At 41.6% G+C, this 16,655-nt stretch overlaps 2 protein-coding genes across 2 annotated transcripts in view; both read left to right on the forward strand.

The window, feature by feature from the left end:
• Positions 1–853, forward strand: part of ccdc102a (coiled-coil domain containing 102A) — a 66,841-nt gene extending 65,988 nt beyond the window's left edge. Inside the window, exon 10 of the mRNA XM_061028793.1 lies at positions 1–853. This exon is cut by the window's left edge and continues 1,189 nt beyond it. The gene's annotated coding sequence lies outside the window, so the exon portion shown is untranslated.
• The window catches only part of LOC132973014 (hepatoma-derived growth factor-related protein 3-like), a 210,786-nt gene that overhangs the window by 99,460 nt on the left and 94,671 nt on the right, over positions 1–16,655 (forward strand). The window lies entirely within an intron of this gene.

Consider the following 16,655-nt stretch of genomic DNA (forward strand, 5'->3'; position numbering starts at 1 on the left):
CAGAAGATAATCTTTAATCTAACTGCGAAGGAAGCAACAAAGGGGTACAGAATCAGAAGGCAGCGTGAAGTAACTGTGGGGATGAGCGGAAGTTAAGATGGTTAAAGTGATTTTGAACCAGATGGTAGCAGCTACAGCCTCCTCAGCTACCCAGCTTCAGAGATTTTATTCTCTAAGTGAGTGTGAGTATCTACCCAGAGATGAAAAACAAGGGATGTTCCTAGTGACTAATCTCTTTGTTGATTAAAAGCTCATTTAAATTCAGACTAGTTAACGAAAGTCGCTCCAGTGAATATGCCATTTAATTTTATTTATTTTAAAGGTTATTTTTTTGGGGTTATTTTTATTGAATAGGACAACTTAGACAGGAAATGATGTGAGTAGAGAGTGGGGGATGACGTGCAGCAAAACGAAAACAGTCGGATTCGAACCCCACGGCTGCTGGTAGTAGAGCAGTATGGCAGCAGCCATCATCCAGAGCTACAGCCCCACCTAGTGGTGGGAGGCTGCATTACAGCTTAGACGCAACATTTTTACGACAATGTGGGCCTGAAGTAAGATAAATATTCATAACTTCTTCAACTGACCAGTAAATCTGATGCCGACGAGTGAGGGCGGTGACTTTTCATTGTATAGTGGTTTATCGCGCTCGTCCCCTTATTAAAACATGGGTGTCATTTCGCCTGGTATTGCAGTGTGGAAGTGGAATTAAACACATTGAAATCTGACGGCAAAAAGGGCGAGCAAATGGAAAAAAAAATAATGGTTGGAAAGCTGTAATATGGATGTCATCACAGTTTGGGTGAATAAACGAAGAGCGTGCTGCCTTTGGAGATGTTCTCATCCCAATCAGTCTGCACTCAGAGAGAAGAAACCTGCTCCACGTTACACCACAGCAAATGTGGTTAATGCTGCCCTTCAGTGTCATTATGGATTACAGCATGAAGCCTGTGTTCAGAGGCTAGAGGAAATGTTGGCATGAAAGAAGAATATAAAAGACTGAACGATTTGGATCAGGTCCTTAAACGCACCTTTCAAACCTGACTAGTTAGAAACGAGTTCAAGGTTGTCTCAGTTGAAGTAATGTTCACTGCCGTCTGGAGATGACTACAGAATCATTCCTCTAGAGGCAGAAGTAGTTATTTTAACTCCAGGTAGTAACCTGCGTACTCCTGCAGTGATGTGGTGGGTGCATGTCGACACACAAATAAAATCCCAACACTGCAGTTTGTGACTGAAATGTAAGTGAGGAGTAGAAGGAGTAACAGATGTGTGTTCTGGTAGCTTTCATATTCTCCTGTAGCTGTTTCAGGTATGATCATTTCACTACGATGTTGGTATAACAGGAGCTGCTCTCCCACAGTAAACATATGTTACAGTGACTTTTAAACAACGAGCTAAGAAGAGAACACATGACCTATTTGTTCAGTGGGCAGATGGAGCTTTACTATCTTCAATGGCATCTTAAAATGCAGATTTTGTGACAGTCTGATCATTTCAATAGAAACTCCTTCTTTAGGATAAAGTCATTCTCTGCAGAGTTGCTCTGTGGATCAGTAGCAAACCATCTTGCCGGTGATGACCTTGAAGGAATAGCTGCAGGAATCAGGAGTAAAAAAAAACAAAAAACATCAGTCACCTCACTGTATCATCAGCAGCTGAGCTTAAGAGCTTATAAAGAGTTTGTAATTCTGCGTTTCCCTCCTTCATAACACTCTCAATGAAATGATGCAGTCTTCACACATTTTTAGGGGAACATAAAGCCGAGTGAAGAGAGAATATCGAGGAGAGTGGAAGTTGGTTCCGTCACCCAGGAGTAGGAGAACTCTGCGGTCTTGTTGAAGTTCATGTTGACTTCATGTTTTCATCTAAACACCCTAAACCAAACAGCGACCATTTTACAAAATATATCAGATTCACGGTTTTGTTACGGAAAAGATCAGGGTTAGATTTTTTTAAATTGGTAAATCGACGATGGCAGCTGGTTTTAAACTGTCCGGGATTGGTCCATACCTCTTGGCACATCTAGCCAATCACAGCAGAGTAGAGAGGGATGGGGTGAATATCTGTTGTAGAAAAGACGCCGACACTGCCCGACTCAGAAGATAAATCCAAGGAGAGGGAATCACCACGATACGATATTATTGCGATTTCAAACATCTTGCGATATGCTGAGAATTGTGATACAATATATTACGATTTAACTTTTTTTAACTGCTTTTTATGTCCAAAAAATTAAACTAAATCAAGAAGTGTTTTGTCAAATCAGAAAACATTCTCAGTCTGTTCATCTCACTTCAGTCTTTTTATTTCTGCACAATGTGAGTCGAGCCCACAGACTGACCGACACTGTGATGAAAGTAAAGGCTGCGTGCACCTCACAGTCTGAGCTGTTGGTGTTTCAGTCTAATTGAACTGAACTGAACACAAACACGAATGGACGACTGTACGACTGCAGTCATTTTTAATAATGCAACTTGTTCAAAATGAATTGTGCAACCCCTTCAGAAATTAAAAATTGAAAAAAGCACATTTACTATAAAAATATTGATACCTGGCGGCCATGAATTTAATATAATATTGCCACGCAAATTAACAAGAGACTATACTGGATTAAACTACTTCTGCATACACGAGTCAGACGCCACAGAGACTCTCTATGCAACTGTGTTAGCACCAAACCGCTCATCAGGAATAGCGAACATTAATTCACTCTTAGGTTTATGGTCCCTGAATAATCTCAACCACTGAGGTTTTTGCTTCCTTCACCATCCTGCTGTTGGTGTTGGAGGTCACTTCTACTGTGCTGCTGCTGCTGCTGCTGTGATTGGCTAGGTTTAGAAGTTGACCAACTTGACAGGAGCATCATCTTTTTTTCTATCCGAGGTTGTTGGACATGAGTGCATTTGAATTGAATTGAATTGAAAGAGGATTTCAAGGTGCATCCATTGCCGTCTGATGCTCTTGTACACACTTTGTGAACCTCTTGGCCTCCACTGAAAACCCCGCTGCAAGCTACCGTGTTGGAGAGCCCTGCTTTAGATATTTGGAATGAGTTTTCAGTCAGGTTCTTTTGAGATGAAAGTTTCAGTTCAGTATTTACAAGTACGTTGAACTAACCCTTTCCAAACAGCGACAGCTACCATATATATAGTTCTGTTGATGATGTTGTGCAGATTTGACATACATCCGGTGTTTAGTCTAATGTTTAGTATTTTAGGTTGTTGTTATTTTCTTTACCCAAAGTGTTTTTGTGCAGCAGTTCCCTCAGGTGTGTATTCAGTCAGGAGTGGAAACGCCTCCAAAGCATCGTTCAGACCGTCGAGGAAAAGTGAAAACTCTCTGAAACCGAGTCGATGAAATATCCTGTTGGCCTTAACACTCCACCAATGTCTTCAACTATAGAGACACTGGGTGTTGGACTGAAGAGTTGATTTATTTATTCTGAGCAGGTTTAAATCTCCTGCCTGTGAAAGTGTTTCAGTCTAACGGCGGATAGATGCAGTTGTAAAAAGCAATAAAGCACTAATTTGTCCTCCTCCACCTTCCATAGTCACTCTCTGCCGCGGCCTCAATCTGACGCTGGAACGGGACCAAGATGTTTTTTACTGATCAGCATTCTGAACTATTTATGTTGTGGTTGTGATGGTGTACTTTTTATAAATGATCTGTACAACAGTGCTTTTGTATGACCTCTATAAATGTCAACTACAAAGAAGTGTTGTGTCTTTTTATTCCTCTGTACTGTATGTTTCCATATGTTGTGTGTGCTGAAGTAAAACAGTTTTATACAGACTCAAGATGCAAAACACACAGCTAGCCTGTCTGCATCAAACTTTTTGCAAAACACAACACAAATTGTTTTAGCAAATCACACTTCTCTACATAATACACATCCTTCAAAACTGATATCCTGTGTGTGTTCATGGCTAAACACTGAAACAACACACTCTGTTAGAAATCTCCTGAGCTATGGATGCACATTTGAAGACAAAGGTAAACCAATCACATCACAGAAATCAGACCTTGAATAAGGAGTCATGTCTTTTTATGTGCACAACAGTGGAGGACAATTTGGAAGCAAGACTTAGAAGAAGAGGTGTTCAAGTGAGAGGGCGAGAAGGAGCAAGAGGAAAATAGCTGAATACTAAACTCCACACTTTCAGAGTTTGAGGTGCGTTCCCGTTACGCGGTGGTTCATTTGTAAATCCTCAGGTCCCCGAAGCACAGAGAGAGCCGGCAGGACGACAAAAACATGCACAGTACCTTGTGAACACCAGAGCATTTCAAAAATGTTTAGTCGGTTACAAAATGTTTTTTTGATCTGAATAGCTCACCGACACTTGGAGGTGTGATTTATTTTATAACTCATCTGTTATGATTATATGAGACTAAGAGTTCAGTATCATTTGGGGCTTTGGCCTCTTTGTAGCTGTTTGCCAGGAGACTAAAGAACCACCTCAGCTAGGTTAAAGTTACGTTTAAAGCATAGACTGTAAATATTAATGGACAAAGCCTGATTGACGTCAGTGACCTGTTCCTGCAGGGGGCGCTGGAGGCTCATCAGCAGCAGCCGCCATGCTGGAAATGCTGTCTCAGCATAACTTTCAGTCAACCTAACGACAGGCTGAGAGCTGAGGCGGGTTTTAAACCTCTTGACGAACCGTTAGATCGCGCCCACCATGTCAGCTACGTGCCTAACTATGAATAACACGTATCGTTTTCAAAATCAAAACAGAGCCGTTTAAAAACAAATCACCCCCCGTACAGTGTGTGCCAGTGATGACTTATTTTACTATTTTGTACCAGGCTGTAAAAATGTTTATTTATGCTGTAAAAACTGCTTTTTTGCCCGTCACGTGTATGTAATTTCTGATGTTCCTGTAGCCAGCCTCAAGCGGACGGGCGGACACTCAAGGAACTGCAGGATTTTGCACTCCCCCATTGGCTTCATTTTTCAAGACCGGAGGGTTGCATTTCCAATATGGCGTCTGCCATCGTTCGACATCAAAACTCTGCTTCAGAAACAATTGGGTCACTGAGACTACATCCATGTTTTATTCAGCCTCTGGTACAGACACACAGCTCAGCTCAGTCTTCCATAGCCTACTCAAAATGTTGCTCTAAAAGTAAAAGCTTTGTGGGTTCTGTTTCAAGTAACAAGGCTGATTCTGAGGCAGAGAAGATGGCATGTGTGTGAGATATTTGGTCAGTGGCAGCTTTTAAGCAGTCTGTATTCTGTGAGGGACTAAGATCTGTGTATTCAGGGTAATGTGGCAGCTTGTCACCCAGGTCAACAGTGTAGGTCATCGATGTGTGTTCATAGATGCACCAGCATTCATTACACACACAATATCAGCTGTATCGGTCAGGAAACATAAAGTATATCCATAAAATAATCCTTTCTACATCCGGCACAGAGCACACAGAGACACAGAGATGCAGCTGCATCATTCATATGGAGTCTTTTATTTTTTTATCCAGCAGATAAATAAATGTATATGTTTAGTATTAATCCCTGATCTGTTCTTTAGCTACTTTAAGTCAAGAGAGAATATCAGTCTGAGAGGCTGCTAAGTACTCCACTGCTCTTACTGCCTGGTCTCTAACTGTTTGTGCTGAGAATCAGGATGTGAAATATTTTACTAATTTATCCCCAGACGGAAATTTGCACATTAAAGAAAACGTAGAAGTAGGAAACAGGAATATAAATACAAATATGAATACAATTAGAAACATAATTACAAATTCAAGCTCCTGTGATGACGATGGCGCCCCCTGGGGACTAAGAGGTACCTTTTATATCTGTTGATTCTGTCCCTTGCTTTGTATGTCGACCCCCACCCACAAAAAAACCCAACCTTCTTCCTCCTTTTAAATAAACAGACAGATTCATCACCACTCAAGAATTTGTGTTGTGCAAAACTTAAAGAGGCTGTTTCAGCATGCTATACGTCACTTTGTGCCCCGAGTAATTGGTTTCAGCCGTTATAAACATAGGATTAGTCAATCTAATGCTGAAGGTCTCATTTTGTTTTTGTGGTCATAAAGAGAAATCGTTCTGCATTTCAGTCTGTTTTATGATGACCACTTTAAAACTTCTCACTTCTACAACTCTACAATTCACTGAGCAGACTCTTTTATCCAAAGCGACGTACATCAGAGAGTAAGAACAACACAAGCAAGGATCTAGAAAAAAGGGAACAATGTCAGTAAGAGCAAACGATCAGCTTTGAGTCTGATTGGACACACAGGTGCTGACAGGAAGTGACCAGAGGCAAAGCACAACATTGAGGGCAGTTCTTGAGAGCTCTAATCAGTATAGAAACCATCTTATAAGTCGTCGTTATCAAACAAAAACCATCGTCATTACCATCATCATCATCAATAATATGGAGACCATCATCATTAAGTTAGTAGGTATTCATGAAAGAGCTGGGTCTTTAGCTTTTTCTTAAAGGTGCAGAGGGACTCTGCAGATCACATGGAGTTTGGAAGTTCATTCCACCACCGGGGGGCGACAGAGGAGAAGAGTCACTTGTGTTATTGACTGTTTGTTTTCAGATTCAGACTGGTATGGATCCAGATTGAGAAGGTAGTTCATAGTGGATCATTTTCACTGAAAAGGGGGGGGGGGGGGGGGGGGGGGGGGGGGCTGCTGAGGACTGCTGGAAAGGAAGTTCATGAGAACAGAGTGATAAAACACAGCAATGAGCTACAACGTGAGGGGATTTAAAAACACCAAACCTTTGAGGCAGTGAAGTGATCGCAGGTCGCAGACATAATGCAGACGTGGTTATTAATCTGAGAAATGTTATTATAAGCACAGATGTTCTTTGTTGTAGATTGATAGTGAATGTATCAATAATCTGAATTAACAAACAACCAGAGGTTAAGTTGTTAGAGAGAGCGGACACTTAACTGTCACACACTCTGGTGCTGTGTGTGGTAGTGTGTGGACTTTTATACCGCACAGAGAAGATGCAGTAATGAGAATAAACCTCAGCCTGGCTCCCCATACACAACATGGGGGAGGGGGGACAGCTCGCATCTCCCTCAGAGATCATACTCATTACTGTGTGTGTGTGTGTGTGTGTGTGTGTGTGTGTGTGTGTGTGTGAGAGAGAGAGAGAGAGAGAGAGAAACAGGCCAAAACTTTTAATGAACGTTTTACCCTTTTGTAGGCTGGAATAAGAATAACTGAAATCATAGCAACAACTGGCTCTGAACATTCTATGTATCCGTGTGCATGTGTGTGTGTGTGTGTGTGTGTGTGTGTGTGTGTGTGTGTGTGTGTGTTTGTGTGCTAAATTTACGTAAAACAGAAAGCTGCATATTGACAGTTTAGACGTACAAACTTGTGCAAGAACACAGCATGGTGCCCTCGGGGGGCACAACAAACACACAACACGCCCACACACTCAAGCTGCTAGCTGTGGATGATGCTGTGCGTGCGTATATGTGTGTGTATATATATGTGTGTGTGTGTGTGTGTGTTAATGTTCAGCTTGATCCCATGAGTACAGTAGAGAAGATAATTCTTAAAACTGTTGGCTAAGCATGACACTCTCTGTAATGCACCGAGGGTCCGTGTGGTGTTCAATGTATGTGCTGGGGGTTGTTGTTTTCCATATTTGATTTTCACAGATGTGTGTTAGGTGTTTGTGTGGGTGTGTGTGTACGTATCCGCTGTGTGTGTGTGTACGTATCCGCTGTGTGTGTGTGTGTGTATACAAAGCCTGCAGCCTAGTTCATTATGTAAATTTTCTCTGTGTCTTTATTAGGCCAGTAATGGCTGACAGCAGGAAGGCAACCCATTACATTGATCCTTCTATAATTATTCCGCAGTTACCACAGCTTCTCCTTGAATGCATGTTCTCTGTGTGTGTTTGTGTGGGTGGGTGGGTGGGTGGGTAGCTTGCTCATAAAGCAGTAGAAATACAAACAATATGAAATGTATTCATTGTGTTGTGAAATGGTAATAATGGATTCTGTTAGCCTGCGTGGACTAGCTGTGCTGTCAGGCTCAAGTGTACGTCTCTGTTTCTAATAAACCACTTTAAGCTTGACTACATGTGAACGAGGACAATAAACGATGCTGACACACACACACACACACACACACACACACACACACACACACACACACACACAGATCATTCTCATCAGTAGAGACTCTACTTTGTTGGTGAGAGACATTCATTCTCCTCTTTTCATCATCGTCAGTTATCTCTTTTCCTTTTTTCTACCACAGTACGAGACTTTACAAACCTAAATGTCAGTAGTAAGTTCTCTTTGTTAAAAACTTCCTCTGACCAATATTTTAATTGACACTTTCAGTAACGGCTGGATATGCTGATGTTAGACTTACCAAGACTTAGCAGGAAATGTGGAGGTCATGTCATGATCGGGTTAAACAAACGCAGGACTTTGTACCAGAGGAGTTCATGCCCCCATGTGTAACAAAAAGTCGTTGTTAAAATCTTCAAGTGTCGTTTATAACTGTACAAATAAACCTTTGACTTCATACGCAGTAACCTGTTATGTCACGTATGTCCTGTAAACAAAAACTTGATGTAAATCAAATAAAGATCATCGCCGTAGTTTTTTCAATCTCTCTGATTGGCTGTCCGGAGGTTTCATTTAACTCTAGCTCTCTGTAAAAAGGTTCAGGAAAGCCCCTTGAGCATGCAAGTAGTATCAAGTAGTAGTATCATGCAAGCAGTAGTATCCATGCTTTCACCCATTAGTGAGGTTTCTCCTTATTTGTCTCCTCCATCTCTTCTTTTCTTTTTCCACTAAAAGACCGAGGCCTGACAACGCCAGTGCTATTTTCAACTTTCGATTAGAAGTACCAATATTACGAGTGGTGCACGACAGTCAAATGGTGTAAAACAGCGGAGTCAAAATGGTCTTCTTGTATCATAACAGTGCATGTGGAGTTATTTCCTCTCACTCTCATGCCCTCCAGAGACGGACCGCGTCGCTCGCTGTGGAAACACAATCACTGACCGAGTGGCAGCGAGTATTTGGAAACTGGGGGTCAGCTTAACCTCCTGAGCCCCAAAGAAGATTTAAGACATTTTCCAATATGGCAACCGACATAGTTTGGCTTCAAAACTCAGCTTCAGAAACCGATGGGTGATGTTACTGCGGCTACGTCCATGTCTTATACAGTCTATAATATTCACTTTTGTATTTGTTTGGATGTGATTTATTCATAGGCATAGCATGGTGCCAACACATTTAAACTTAAATCATCTTTATAATCACAGCTTCATGTGAAATATAAGTCAAGACAATACACAACGGAATAAAACTCCAGTTTTATGAGGCTGTTATTTCATCAGTAGACGATCCGCTGAGATTTCTACACAGAAACAAGAAGAATGAGGAGCGGAGTGCTGTTACAGCGCTGTCATAGTGCTGACGGTCTGAGGCACACAGGAGACAGAAAAAAGCAACAACAAAGACAAATGTTTCTCTGGCAGCTTTGTTCTGTTGTCAAGGAAAGATACTGTAATGGATCTGATGAATGCACACACACACACACGCACACACACGCAGGCACACACACGCAGACACACACACACACGCAGACACACACACACACACACACACGCACACACACACGCACACGCAGGCACACACACACACACACACATGCACGTCAAGTACCACAACAGTCAGTCAGACATCTTTGTTGCATCCATCACAAAGATGATGTGTGTTAAGTTCAGGTGTTCCTGACAGGCCGTGTCTACAGGGTAACACTCTGAGTGTGCACACACACACACACACACACACACACACACACACACACACACACACACACACACACACACACACACACACACACTCACACAATTTGAATCCAAATCAAAGCCTGTAGCTTTGATTGTAGAAAACTCTCCAGTCAGACTGTTCAATCATACAGTACACAGACTTCATTGAAGGAGTTTACTTTACTGTTTATGAAACAGACTTAAACATAAACCTGATACCTCTTTTATAGCTACAAAACCAAACAAACCATATCAAATAATTATTAAGATTCATTTTCAGATATCAGATCTTATTTGTCCCACTCCTCCACAGCAATCATTCAGATTGAATGATGCACTTTTCACACATGTACAGGACGAGATCAGATGAACTGCTTTGGCCAGAAGGGACGCCGAAATCAACACAAACCAAAACTTTCTCACATGAGGTAATTGATCATGTTATTGATCAATGCATTCAACAGTTTCAGGCCAAAACTGTCCAGATGTGATACATGTGGCCGTTTGAGATACATGAATATTTAAATAAAAAATATGATATCCCTTACAAATAACATATCTCTAAAGCAAGGTTCTTTCCAGGTCTAACGTTTGGACTGACACTAAACCTTAAAGGCGTTGTCTTTGCAGCCGTCTGAATCTAATCAATTCAAACTAAATTCAGCAGCAGTTTTCAAACAATCGACTGTTTTACATCCAGGACAGTTTAAGTGTTTGACCCAGAGGACAGAAGAAGTGAAAGGTGTAAATATTGATTTGGATGAAGACAAAAAAAAGGAGGTACACGTTGATGTATAACTGGTTTGTTATTTTCTTTATTTAAACTGCTGTAGCCTGAATGACAACAGAAACATTTGCAGATCATCAAAGACAATGATCATGGACAACTTGTTCACCGGGTTTAGTGAGTATCTCTGCAAAGAATGAGATCATGCTTATTGATTATAGGTGCAAGCCCTCTGCTCTCCAGAGCGGTCGAAGGTTTAAAGATAACAAGAGATAGCTGCACTAGAAAAAGATGAATTCAAACACCAAGAGATGCTTTGTAAGGAGGGCGAGCAGAAGCCATGCTGCTGTAATAAACCATCAAAACTGTGGATGAGATCAATATAACTCTTTTACAAGGCTCACATTGAGTCTTTAAAATGTCACTGCTGAATGTTAATGTTTGTGTTAAGGCTGCTGAAAAGATGAGTCTGCAGTGAATCATGTTCCAAATGTTGTGATAAAAATTATCTAGTGCATATTTAAGGAAAGGTGTGCGGTTTAATTACACGTGATTAATTTGTATTAACAACAACCACAGCCACAGCTCAACTCCAATGAAAACTTGTGTTAGCACACACCTCCAGTGACCTGACACAGTTTTTGAATACTGCTCTGACCTGTTAAGAAAGACATCAACAACTATCAGAAACTTAATTCCAATGCATTGGTTTTTTTTTTTTCAATTTGCTTTGCATGAACAGAGACTTAAACACATCCACCAGGCCGGTGTGTGTGTGTGTGTGTGTGTGTGTGTGTGTGTGTGTGTGTGTGTGTGTGTGTGTGTGTGACTTTTATTCTGTCTAACATTGCAGGCTGAAGACAGGCTGTCTGGTCTCACTGGCTGTAATTACAGGCCCTGTCACCTGACTGTGCTAACCTCATATTACCCACACACACACATCAGTGCACACAAAGAGCTACGGTAACACAAATTGTACACCTCAAACACTGTTATCAGACTGACTGCTCTCAAAACTACCAACAAACATCACAGTACGACACACACACACACACACACACACACACACACACACACACACACACACACACACACACACACAGTTTGCTTGCTGCGTCCTGAATGGTTCAAAGCAGTACGTGTCTTATTTTGATTTTTCAGCTTTTAACTGTGACATTTCTAACCCTTCTGTTTGTTTGGCCTTTCTACTGAGGTGACGTGGTAACCATGACGTTTACATTAAAGCAAAAACACAAAATAACATGAAACATCGATGATTCTATGGTAAGAATACTTCGGTGGCCAGGAGGTGCCAGATGAATACATTTCCAAAAAGCTTTGGAAAAAGGGAACAACATAAAACATAACGTACTGTCCTTATTTTATGCCTAAAATACTGAAGGATCACAAAGGCAATCTCTAAAATGATGAGCAATATATATGCAATCTTTCAGTTGGATTACTGTAAAATCACATCCATCAACTTTTGCAGTCAATTTGAGATGTACGACACACAGAAGTCTGTGAATGTAATGGAGACAGATTTGATTTGGCATTAGGTTGACTTACAGTTTTTCACTAGAGGATAAACAAAGTTCCTGAAACTAGGGCCCTGTCATTTTACACACACACACACACACACACACGCACACACACACACACACACATCCTTTACACAAAATGCAAAAAAAATCTGACATCTTTTGCTTTGTATGAAAAAAAACTGCTACTGTATGTGGTTGTCATTTTCATTTCTAACTTGCTGTAAAAAATACAGTTTGAACACAAATGCAATGAGGAAACACAATCTCTTTTCTCCCAATCCTGAACTTTAGACATCTCTGTGTTCTCTTGCTCCTACCCTTCCTTCTCCTCTTCCTCCTTCTCCTCCGTTTTGCACACAGAGCCAACCCTGACTCCTGTGTTCGAGCTCTGATGTCTGTGATCTGATTAGTAACGGAGGTCTTCACGTGTGCATACTGAATTCAGGTGATTGCTAATTGAGTGTGCAGTTAACACCCTGGCTGTCATTTGAAATGAGGTGTCTTAATGTACAGAAGTGTGTAGTGTTTTCAGGTATTTTGAGAGGCTGAGAAAGTGAGTATATAGTTGTGCAAATCTGAGTGACGTTTCGCTCTTGTGTCTTTTGAGTTTCAGTAACTGTGAATAGTGTATAAGCATTCATAAAATACTGTGAATAGTGTCCACCCAGTGAACCAGTGGATGACTGTCCTGTCTTTCCGATAACAGCATTAAACGCTTCCCCCCAAAAAAACAAGAAAAAGAAAAATAGTAGTCCACTCGACGTCTAAGTTTAGTGAGCTTCACCACTTACTTTAAAAGTAACAAACTGTCTGAAGGCCCTGACACACCAAGCAGGGGGCAAAGAACTGTTTTTGCGACGAAGACCGCCTCACCCAAAAAAAAGTTGCACTCGAACACACCGCAAAGACTACAGCCGACCACCCCCGAACGTTCTGCGCATGCCTGAAAGGAAATAACTCTCCATGCCAGCAGGGGGCGGTAGTCCGTTGTTATGATACGAAAAGAGCATTTACTAGCCGCTGTCGCTCACCACTCGTATTATAGGTCGCCTACTAATCAAGAATTATGTCTGATAAAAAGTAGAAAATGGCGCTGGCGTTGTCAGTTCTTTAAGTTTTAGTGAAAAAAGAAAAGAAGAGGCGGAGGAGACAAATAAGGAGAAGCCGCACTAATGGGTGAAAGCATGGATACTACAGCGACATGCTCAAGGGGCTTTCCCGAACCTGAGTCGAGAGCTGGAGAAAAATGAAACCTCCGAACAGCCAATCAGAGAGACTCCTCTCACCGACCGTCGACACACCTTCAACATGTCGAATCAGCCGAAAAGGGAATGTGTGAAAAGACGGGGGCCGACAGGTAGCCGGACGACCGCTCACCGACGGTCCAACTAGGACTGACGGACGGCGATGTCCTTGATGTGTCAGGGCCTTTAAGAAAAGTGAGTCATTTAACTTTTGTCTTCAAAATAAGACCCCATTAGTGTTACACGATGTTCATACATGAAAATTAGATTAAAAAAACAGTTTTAAAGTCGATTTCAGCTGCTGTCAGCCCCAACCTGCTCTGATGGATCTGCCCAGTGTCCACCAGTGACCAGTGGTTAATGGTCACACTGGGCAGCTGTTTTGCGAAGCAGCAGATTAAACGTAATAAGAATAAAGCAGAGTCGACTAATCCGAAAACATAAAACCACGTATTGAAACCCAGAGATAGAGGGACCTGGAGGGCGCTTAGCTGCTTTCAGGGCTCATCGTTTCTTTCTATTTGACTGTTGCTCGCCCATCTGTTCACTGTGGATGGGACATGATACGACTCCCAGCAGTGCCAGTGTGTTTTAGGCTGCTCGAGAACATTAAATGGCAGCTGTAACATCACTCTGCTGCCTGCTAATGTTTCTGTCAGTGTGTATGTCGGTATCCCCTTCCATTAAAGCCCAATGCAACAGAGCGCTGAGAGTCTGCAGGAGCCTTTATGATCAGGGTTCTTCATTATGATACTAATTACCTCGTTCACTGGCTCTCTCTCCGGGCTGTTAGCTTTGGAACAAGCTGCAGGTGATCAGCGCTGCAAAAAAGGATTTTAACAAGCCTTTTGGTCTCATATCCAACATTATTATCCAACTAATAAAATTGTTAGAGCTCTGACAAGAAAAAGTTTTTTTATAAAAGGGAGAATTAAAAAAAAGTGCTTACAAGCATGTTCAACACTTGGCAAATGAAAACCTGTCAAACAGAGCATGAAACTAGATGTTTCTCTAGAATCTGGATTCATTTCAATATCTTTAAAACAACTTCTGAGACAGAGAGAGAGAGAGAGAGAGCACAAGACAAGACAAGAAACACAAACTTGATTTGATCATCTCCAACTGTAACTCAGTGCAGTTTGAGTATTACACTGCAGCCTGCAGTCCCTGTTAACTGTCTGATGCTGTCTCAGTGTCCAATTGTCATAGGCCACATGGTAAATGGACTTGAGCTTGTGTAGTTCTTTTCTAGTCTTCCGACTACTCAAAGTGCTTTTACACCTCATGTCACACCTACACATTCACACACTGATGGTAGAGGGTGTTATGTAAAGAGTCCATCAGAAGTAAAGAATCTCATTCATACACCACTGACAGAGCAGCTGGAGCAATTTGGGGTGAAGCGTCTTGCCCAAGAACACATTGGACATGTAGCTGCAGGAGCTGGGGATCGAACCCCCTACCTTCCGGTTGAGAGACGACCGACTCTACCCCAGCCGTCACTCTGTTTGAATTCTAGGTGTAAAGTTTGTTGTCTTGAAGTGTAAAACTGAATATCATTTAAATCTTTTATTAGTTGGTAGTACAGGTGTTTTACTAAAATATTATTACCTAAGTGCTAATTTATATTAATATTATTTAACATTTTGCCGTTATGATCAAGCACTGCATGATTGAAAATGAAGCTGAACATATTTAAATTAAGTTTTTTTAAATAACAATAGAGGTGCTCAAGTAAGAAAAACACAGAAACATGTAATTCTGCACATCAGCATTAAAATGTGAGTAGCAGTGCTCGTGAGTGTTTGTAGATTTGGATCGTAGCCTAGAAAAGAAACTTTGTCGAATGTCAGAATCTTCTCAAAAAAAACACAGCAGAAAATGGTTTTAAGAGCAAATGTCTTTTTACAGTAAGAACGGTCAGTGGATGAAGACCAATGAAACCAGTTTAGGCCGGTTTCAGAATGTGAAGTGGTGCAGTGTGGATGGTTTAGGAGGATGTCAGGATCAATGGTGTCAAATGTTACCACAGGATGAAAACTTTAGCTTGCTGTTTGCAAAATGATCTCTGAGCGTTTTAACCTGGAGGGATCAGGAAGTTTTCGACACACAACAGATAGACAGCTCCTAAGAGGGATGAGTTTATGATAGCATGCAAAATCAAATGGAAATGAGGACACATAAGGTATAATACCCGTAATCATAAGTTATATTACAAATAAACAACTTCAGTGTATGAAGATCTGTTGGATGTGTGCAGCAGGCCACTGAAACCAGACCATCCAAAGTTTCATTACAGCAGTGTGTGTGTGTGTCTCTGTGGTGTGTGTGTGTGTGTGTGTGTGTGTGTGTGTGTGTGTGTGTGTGTGTGTGTGTGTCAGCAGAATGGACCTCAGTCCCTGCCCATTAAAGCAGCTATCAGCCTCAACAGTAACAGATGGCGCTGACTTTAACATTCAGCCCTTTGTTACTTAGAGAAATAAACACATAAATAAAAAAAACATCACTACACCGAAAACCTTTGAGACCAAAACAATGTTTAAAGGTGTTCGGAGGCTACTTGGAGCTGTGTGTTTGTGTGTGTGGGCAGCAGGATGTAATGGCTACATTGGGTGTCCAAAGCTCAGAGCAGACATTTAAAATGTAGTTTGATGATTACAGTGAACTGAGCAGCAAAGTAGCTGTAATGGAGGGAGTCGTATTCCAGATTTATCTCCCTCTGTTTAAAGTGATTAAACTGACTTTTTTTTTTTTTTTTACAATCTTTGATTCATTTTTCTAAGTCAGCATGTTTGAAAGATGCCGTTTAACTACTTACTGATGTTTTGGATCAGAGGACTTTACTCAGAGTCTGTGTTAACATTTACTGGAGATCCACTGACCACAGACTTCGGGCTTTCACACTAAAAGAAAACTCCTGAGAAACTCCTGAGAAACAGGAGGAGCTGAATGTGTGAACGCAAAAAGCCACATTTTTCACTCCTCCTTCAACAGGAGTTTCTCCTCCTGCCAACCCCCTTGTATTTTTCGGCAGCAGGTCCGAGTGAGCTGATGTAAGAACGTCGCAGGATATTCTCCGGAGAATTCACCTCGATCCAAAAGTAGGGGGGAGAGACGTTTCTATACTCTGACCGGAGTCATTGCATTGACCGCCCATGACGACTACGATCTCCCCGCAAGTAATTAAACTGCTGCATTATGTTTTCTGTTCGTCAGTGAGTGTCAAGCCCAATTCACACATACTCCGTGCGTGCCGCGGTCCGTCAGCGCCGCGCACTACGTTGTACTTAGCTGTCACTTTAGTCAATCATTGTGTTCACTCAGCGCGCGCTGCGGTCCGTCTCCGGCGCGAGCC

Source organism: Labrus mixtus, chromosome 1, assembly GCF_963584025.1.
Source record: "Labrus mixtus chromosome 1, fLabMix1.1, whole genome shotgun sequence".
In the NCBI taxonomy this organism is placed as follows: domain Eukaryota; kingdom Metazoa; phylum Chordata; class Actinopteri; order Labriformes; family Labridae; genus Labrus; species Labrus mixtus.